Genomic DNA, 7,705 nt, shown 5'->3' with positions numbered 1-7,705 from the left:
CGCCGCAATTTTCTCCAAGTGCTGCGGGTTGCGGCGACCTCCAGCATGTGATATTGTTTGGGACTTCTTCATTGGTCCCAAGCGTTCTTGGACTGGAGCTTTACCTCGTTCTTTGGGAATAGGACCGAGGCGCTCCAAAACTGACTTTCTCTCCTGGGATGGTCCTGCAGGATTTCCCGGAGCAGTTGCAGAAATCACCGGCCGTTTGGATTGATTTGCCGGGTGTTGAACCTTTGGCGGTTGCAGGTTTTGCTCCTTAGTCTGGACCGCTCCAGACTTCGGCTTCCAACCCTTGCGAGTCGATGGCTGCTTCTCGGCCACCTCACGCTGTAGCTTGCGACGGGCTTCTTCAGCTTTAGCCCGCGCTTGCGCAGATAATGCGCGGCGCTTGCGGATACGTTCCTCCAGTGTCGAGCGGTCCCGTTTGACACGAACCCACTCCATTGTTGATGGCTTGGAGGAACCATCCTTCATTTGCTGTTGAGGCTGTTTGCCTCGTTTGTTCTTCAGATCCGCATGGTAACGGACCCCGTCAACAGACTCCATGGCCTTGGCGAACTGCTTCGCGAGGCGTTGGCGCTGCCTCTGGCGAGCTCTCTTAGAGAGAATCACCACGCCTTCGACGGCGGATTTGACCTGCTTCGAGGCCGGTAGGACTTCACCTGACGCAACTTCGGCGTCGAATGGGGTGAGGTCGTCGTTGGTGGCTTCAACTTCTTCGCACCAACGGACTTTTCTCCTGGAGGAGAACTTCTGAAACTTCTTGGACTTGGGGGAGGAGGTAGATCCAGACGAGGACACGTACTCCTCGTACTTCTGTTGGTCGAACTCATACTCGACCTCCTCCACGACCGGGATCGAGATCCGCGGCTGCGACGCTCCGATCTCAGCAGTGAGATCGGTGGCTCCCACTGTGGTCGCCAGATTGTTCGCGGGAAAAGTTGGTGTTTTCTTCATTATCGATGTCATTGCACTCAGTTAACAACTTTATGCGTTACAAAGAGATCCGGTCTTTTTATAAGATCCGGCTTACAATGAAAATCAAAATAAAACAAAGAAATCAAAATTACAACTTCTCTCTTTTACCGAACAAATCACAAGATCCTGTTATCCGGTCTCTTGCTTCTGTGGGTTGTTTGCCTGCGCCGGGGTTGCTTACCGTGGACCACCGCGTGATCTGGATCCAAGCAGATCTACGACGTATTACGGGTATTATCCCACCAAGGAGATAATAGCCGGGAGGGATCGTTTCACCAAGGAAACGACCGCTCGAATCTCGGGATCTAAGAACCAAGCTTAGGCCGAGCCACCCTGGGGTGGCTCGGCCACCGAGCCACCCTGGGGTGGCTCGGCTTGGGCCGAGCCACCCCGGGTTGGCTCGGTTTAGGCCGAGTCCCCGGGTGTGTTCCGTTTCGCCGTTTTCCGGTGTTTTCCGTCTTTCAGTTCTTCGTTTGATTCGTCCGGACTTTGATTTGATAGCCCGGGTCTTTATTTGGCAGTATTTCCGCCTCGGTGTTTGAGTACAAATCTATTTTGTCGTTGGACGACTCGTTGACTTTCCGAACTGTTGGATTGGTTCCACAGGCGAACATATGCCGTTGTTTGTGTGCTTTATCGCCTCGTCGCTCGAACATCCGTTGATTTGTCGAACCATCATGCTGAACCATGCTAAGGGACCTATAGGTAATTTTATACGCCTACAGTACGCAGTCCAGAGACTTTCGCGGTCGACCGCCGCGGTCGACCGCCTGTTGTCCAGAGCCTTTTTATGTTTCTTTGTTGTTCGTGGTCGACCGCCGCTCTGTCTTTTCAGTTCCAACGACTATTTTTTCCAGCTGTTTTCTGATTGCTTTTTGGTCTTTTCTATTGGGTTTTGCTGATGTTTTGAGAGACTATAAATACCCCATTGCTCTCTTTTTTCAGTAACAACCAAGAGAGTTTCTTAACCAAGTTTAAAAGAGTTTTAACAAGGGTTTTAGTTTGGTTTAAAGTGTGTTTATAAGCTTTTAAGCATTTGAGTGTTTCGGTTTTGTGAATCAATTCCACAAGAGCTTGAGGAGATCATCTATTGAAGTTTGAGCTTCCAACTATTCTCCCTCCACCTCTTGATCTATTGAGAAGATTTCTAAACTCTTTTCTAGCTTTACATTTGCATAGTTATTTGATTATCTTTCTTTAAAGCTAGTTTTTATATTGAGTTTAGATTTGATTACTCTCATTGTTACACACACCCACATGAGCTTATCGTATTTTTATACATAGTATAGTTGGGTTGGTGAGAGTTGTAACAATTGAGTGTGAGCTTTCATTATGTTCTCATCCATATTAGAGAACAATCATTTATTATAATTGTGCTTATTGTGAGATTCACTTTGTAATACACTTGTACACCGAGAGAAGTGTGTGGCAAAAGTCGGGGATCGTCCCAAGAGGAGTGGCGTCGGTTGACGAACCTAGGGAGAGGTTGTAATCGAGCACTTGAGGGAGACATGTCTAGTTCAACACTTGAGAGGGTGTAGAGTGGGAATACAAGAGTGGTGATTGTAAAGTTTTCGGTTAGCTAGAAAACCGAGTGTGAGGTATAAACGTTGTTCGGGTAAGCGTAGATAACCCGGTTGTGTTAGTGGATTTCTCCCCGGGAGTGGGAAGCGGAGATGTAGGACGGAAGGTCCGAACTCCGTGATCATTTGATTGTGTTTGTGTGTGCTTTGGCATTCATTTATATTTGTGCTCATTGCTCATATCGCCTTTGTCTCATTAGTTAGTTTGTCCACCTCTTTGTTTACATTATTTACCCTTGTGTTGTTTATATATCCTTGCTTATATATTTGTAATATCTCATTGCTATGATATATTCATTAGTTCATATTACTCATCCTAGCTCATATATATTGTTGTATTTCATTCTTGCTAGGATAACTTGTTAATTAATTTTATTTGGAATAAAATCGGATTAGATTAGCATAAGACCCTAATCACCCCCCCCCTCTAGGGTCTAACAGTCTATGTACTCCCTAATGAGGGTAATCAATTCTTCCTTCTCGTCTGGTGGAAGACTATCACTGATGAATATGGGTTTCGGATTTTCTTCGTCTCCCATGTTTACCTGGACTACTTTGTCTTCGGTGGATGGTTCCCTTTGCTCGAAACGATCCCCATACTGAATATTCAGGTGATGAATCCAGGGGTCTTCCTAAGTTAGCAATTGATCGTCTTCCTCTATCGTGGCAGGATCGACCGTGGCCATATTCGACATCAAGCTGATGAATATTTTTCCAATGCTAACATCGGAGTCCCAATCGGAAGAATCGGATGAGTATCCGTCCTTATTTGGTAATTGATCAAGGACTAGCCAGCAAAATTCTTCATCGGATGAAGAAGCATAGCCTAAGCCCCTTTTATAGCTATAGTAATTATCGAGTTTCCTTTCAGTACATAGGCCGGACGAGGTAGGACTCTTGGGCGTCGACCAAAACAGAGACCTTCTTCAAGCGTGAAATTATATCCCCATTTTTCATTAAATCACGCAATTGTTGACTATACTTGGAGAGATGAGGTTCGGGTTTCTCTTCGTCACTATTTTGCTTCAAAAATGGATTTGACGATGGGATTGCCTTCCCTTTGCCGAAAACTAAATCCTTTCCACACCCTACCTTGGCAGGAATGACGAGGGTTATTCCAAATGAGCCTTGGACATGCTTTGATGTTAACTAGGATAACCGAAGTTGCATGTGTATGTCAGGGTTCTCGTATAATCCCTGCATTACATCATCCAGACACGGAGAGTACTCTATGTCATCGTTTATTACTTATTTGGAAAGTTGCCAATTATAACTATCGTCTGACGATTCACCACCGTCAGGATTGATTACAAAGGGTGCAATGTCATTCAGTACAAAATAGCCATTGTAATCAAGCCTAGCTTCGGTATTGGCTTCCTCTCTGCTGTCCGTGCCTTGGGCTGATGATTCAGTGTCGGATTCAGCACCATAAAGAAGGGAGTCAGTAAAATAATTTTCTAACCCCTTAAACGGTTGCTTATCCATGACCACCGTCTTTATCTCATTATTAGCGTCTACATATCTTAGACGCTGATGAAGAGTGGAGGGGACTATAAGATTACCGTGGATCCAGGGTCGACCCAATAGTAAATTATAGGAGGTTTCAGGATCGATCACGTAGCACGTGACTTCGGATTTTAAATCTCCAAGTTGGCATTTTATCCGTATTTTGCCCAATGGTCTGGACCCGCTGGTATTGAATTCGTAGATGATGGTGTCTGTCGAAGATAACCTGCTTGTAGGGATCCCAAGGTTATACATCAGTCAGAGTGGCATGATGCTGACAGTGGAACTCGGATCGACTTGGATCCGGTTGACAATGCTGGAGCCTATATATCCGGTGAAGTACAAAAGCCTATCGTGTTTTGAGTTTCTAACTTACATGTCATCTTTGGTGAATGTTATGCAAGGGAACTGCTTGGCCGTCAAATCACAGTATTGAATTGGTGATTCTGGATCTTTAGGAACTGGTTTGATGTGAGTGAGGAATACGTCGGCCTTAGCCAGAGCTTCTTGCAAGGCTTCCCTCGTATCTTTAGAGAGGCGTAACAATTCGTACAGGGTTATTCTCCCTGGGATGTTGGCTAGCTGAGTCATAACGTCGAAGCGGTATGGTGTGCTTGAACTCCCCGGTTTATCTCTCCCAATCGGACGATTGAATCGAGCCTGCTTCGGGTTTTAACCCTATTGGTGTTGGGGTTCTTTTCCTTTCTGCTTATTAGCTGGTTGTTGCTGGGATTTCCCTGTAGGTGCAGGGGGAGTTGTAGTCACCCCCAGCTCATTCAACATTTTAGCATTTGGGTTGGAGGCTTTAGGATACTTGTAGTGGTACTCGTTCCCAACCCTAGTAGTGAAACTTCTTGTTCGTCCCTAGAAAGTGATAAAGTAGGAATATCGTTATCATCTTTTTCAGGAATTGTTGTAGCGGGACAACAAGATTTTCCCATACTTTTGGACTTCTTAGATGAGGAATTTGCCCATTGCTCATCATTGAGCAAATCTGGATGGACCCAAAGAATTTTGTCATTAGGAGTCGTGTGCTGCACAAGTCCCTTCTAGCATTGTCCATGAGGATCATCGTTAATAGTTTTCACCTTTACTTTTGGCACAGGCTCTGGTTGGAACCATGACATAGGAACCGAGCCAAAACTGATAGAAACTACATTTGCGCCCACCTTCTTTTCTTTGGGATGCTTTGGAGTGATAATACCCACATCGATTAGGGCTTGAATTTTATCTTTGAGAACATAGCACGTCTTTGTGGGATGGTGTACTATCCTGTGGAACGCACAGTATCGCGGATCCGTAGTCTTGTTAGCCCCTTCATGATCAGTGATTGGGGGTAGCTTAATTTTATCGTTCTCCAACAAGTATCTAAAGATACCAGGAGCCTCATCTTCCTTGAAAGAATATTCTTTTAGGAACTTTAGCTTAGTAGTCTTTTGTTTTCTTGGAGGCCGTTGTTGCCATTAAGGTATTTGCTTCTTTGGCGTTTGTTGTTGCGGCTACTGTTGTAGTTGCAATTGGAATGTCTGTTTTACTTCCGCTGCATTTGACTACGCCTTACCTTTACCACGAGGGGTGAAGTTTTGTTTTGGGGCATTATTGGCCGGCTGACCCCTTTTAACTTTCTTCCTCTTAAGGAAGCGTTCAGCTTGCTCCCTCGTACCCTCAACTCTTTTCATGTTTTGGATGGTGCCATGCCCATAACTTCTAATACATCCAAGGAAAGGTTATTGTGGCACGTTTGGAGAATAAATTCTTCCGTGACCGGATCTCGACAGTTTATCGCCTTATTTCGGAAACGCTTAACGAAGTTCTCAACTAGTTCTCCGTCTTTCTGCTTCTCATCAAAGAGTGTTCTAATCGACACTTCAGTGTCATCATGGAAGAAGTTGGTGAGAAACATAGTCTCCATATCATCCCAGCTATTGATACTTCCTGGCTTGAGTTAGCGGTACCAAACAAAGGCAGCTGTGCGAAGAGTTCCCACAAATGATCGTACCATCAGAGGTTAATTGCCTGAAATGACCCCTAGGTGAGACTTGAAATAAATCAAGTGTTGGGTGGGTGAACCTCTTCCGTCGAATGGTATGAAGTTAATCAGGTTGAACTTTGTCGGGTACGGAATTGATTCCTATTCCCTCGGATAAGGATGCGGAATACCGGTCTTCTTTACCTCTTGAGCAGACATTAAAGCATTGATCTTGCTTTAAGGTCTTTCATCTTGAGTCCTTCACTCGCATCTTTCTTTGAGTGATCCTGGGGGGAAATGACATAGTCCCCTTCACTCGCATCTTTCTTTGAGTGATCCTGGGGGGAAATGACATAGTCCTCTTTTGCATTGTTATTACCCGAGGGAGAAATGACATAGTCCTCTTTTGCATTGTTATTACCCGAGGGACCACCCCCAGTATTGTTGTCAACAAGAGAGGTATCGATGTTGATATTCTCGTCTACTTCTTGATCACTATCAACTTGGTTAGGATTATTGCGTCGGCTGGACTCTCCTTGCTGATTTGTCAGCGCCGCAATTTGTTGGCTGTGCATATCTCTCATCTCCTACATAGCCATCTCCATTTCAAATTTGAAGTTCTCTTTTTGCTTGGCTAGAGCGTCCTCTAGAATTTTAGTCATTTGTTCTGTGCTGATCATAAATAACTCATAGGATTGTCCCACACTAGATGACGTATCATCGGAAGCCTACGCAGAGCAAGCATATGAAGTTTCATCTTTTGAGGACCGTGACCTCCTAGGTCTAGGTCTGACAGTTCCAGACCACAGCCAAGTCATGCGCTGTGATACTTCTGCAAATGGTTCAGGACTGAAGCGTCATGTCGCCTTCTTTTTACCAGTCATGTTGGCGGACACTTCTGGAAATTCATCGTCTTAAACAACCGGCCTTCTTTTACGGAAACGCCTTGACTTGGGCCTTGACGTTTTGGTAGAAAGTCTTTCAAATACTGAGACCCTTTATGGAGTGGTTTCGGAGCAGTTACATTCTGATAATACTACCTTGTTGAGCTTGGTACATGGACAGTGAGAATCCGTTTCTCGTGTAGTTCTCTTTCAAGATTTGTGTGTACCCTCAGCCTGATAGTACAACGTATCGATGTGATCATTGAAGCAACCTATCGTGTGCGGGTATGATTTTCCCAATTTAACGTGGTCATCTTCTGACGAATACGCTTCTTTTTAAGGATATAACGCTTCATTGGCGTTCTCAAGAGTCACTCGTTCAGAACTACGCCTTTGTGACCGCGAGGCTCTAGCGGGCTCTTGGACTTCAACTCGCAATCTAAGGAGAGCGGTTACAGGTACTTTCTTAACATGAGAGGCCTTTAACTTGTTGGGAAGATGCGTACGACCCCAGTCTGACGAGTAGTTTAGGATTCACTTGCCGGACCCAAGCGTTCTTTAATTGGAATTTTGCCTCGATCTTCGTGCAAATAACCGAGACGATCTGTAATCTTCATTTTGAATCTAGATAAGTTCATGCTATCATGAAGCTTCAAGAGAGGTGTGGAACTTGTTGTGATGGGAACAGGGGCCATTGGAGGCTCAAAAAGGACTGTAGGGGGTGAAATAGGAGCAAAACAAGGCTCGGTGGCTCGGAGGTGGCGCGAGCCACCATTTGGTGACTC

Source organism: Asparagus officinalis, chromosome 1 (genome assembly GCF_001876935.1).
Source record: "Asparagus officinalis chromosome 1, Aspof.V1, whole genome shotgun sequence".
Taxonomy (NCBI): domain Eukaryota; kingdom Viridiplantae; phylum Streptophyta; class Magnoliopsida; order Asparagales; family Asparagaceae; genus Asparagus; species Asparagus officinalis.
The sequence above is the reverse complement of the archived record's forward strand: the minus strand, read 5'-3'. Positions refer to the sequence as shown.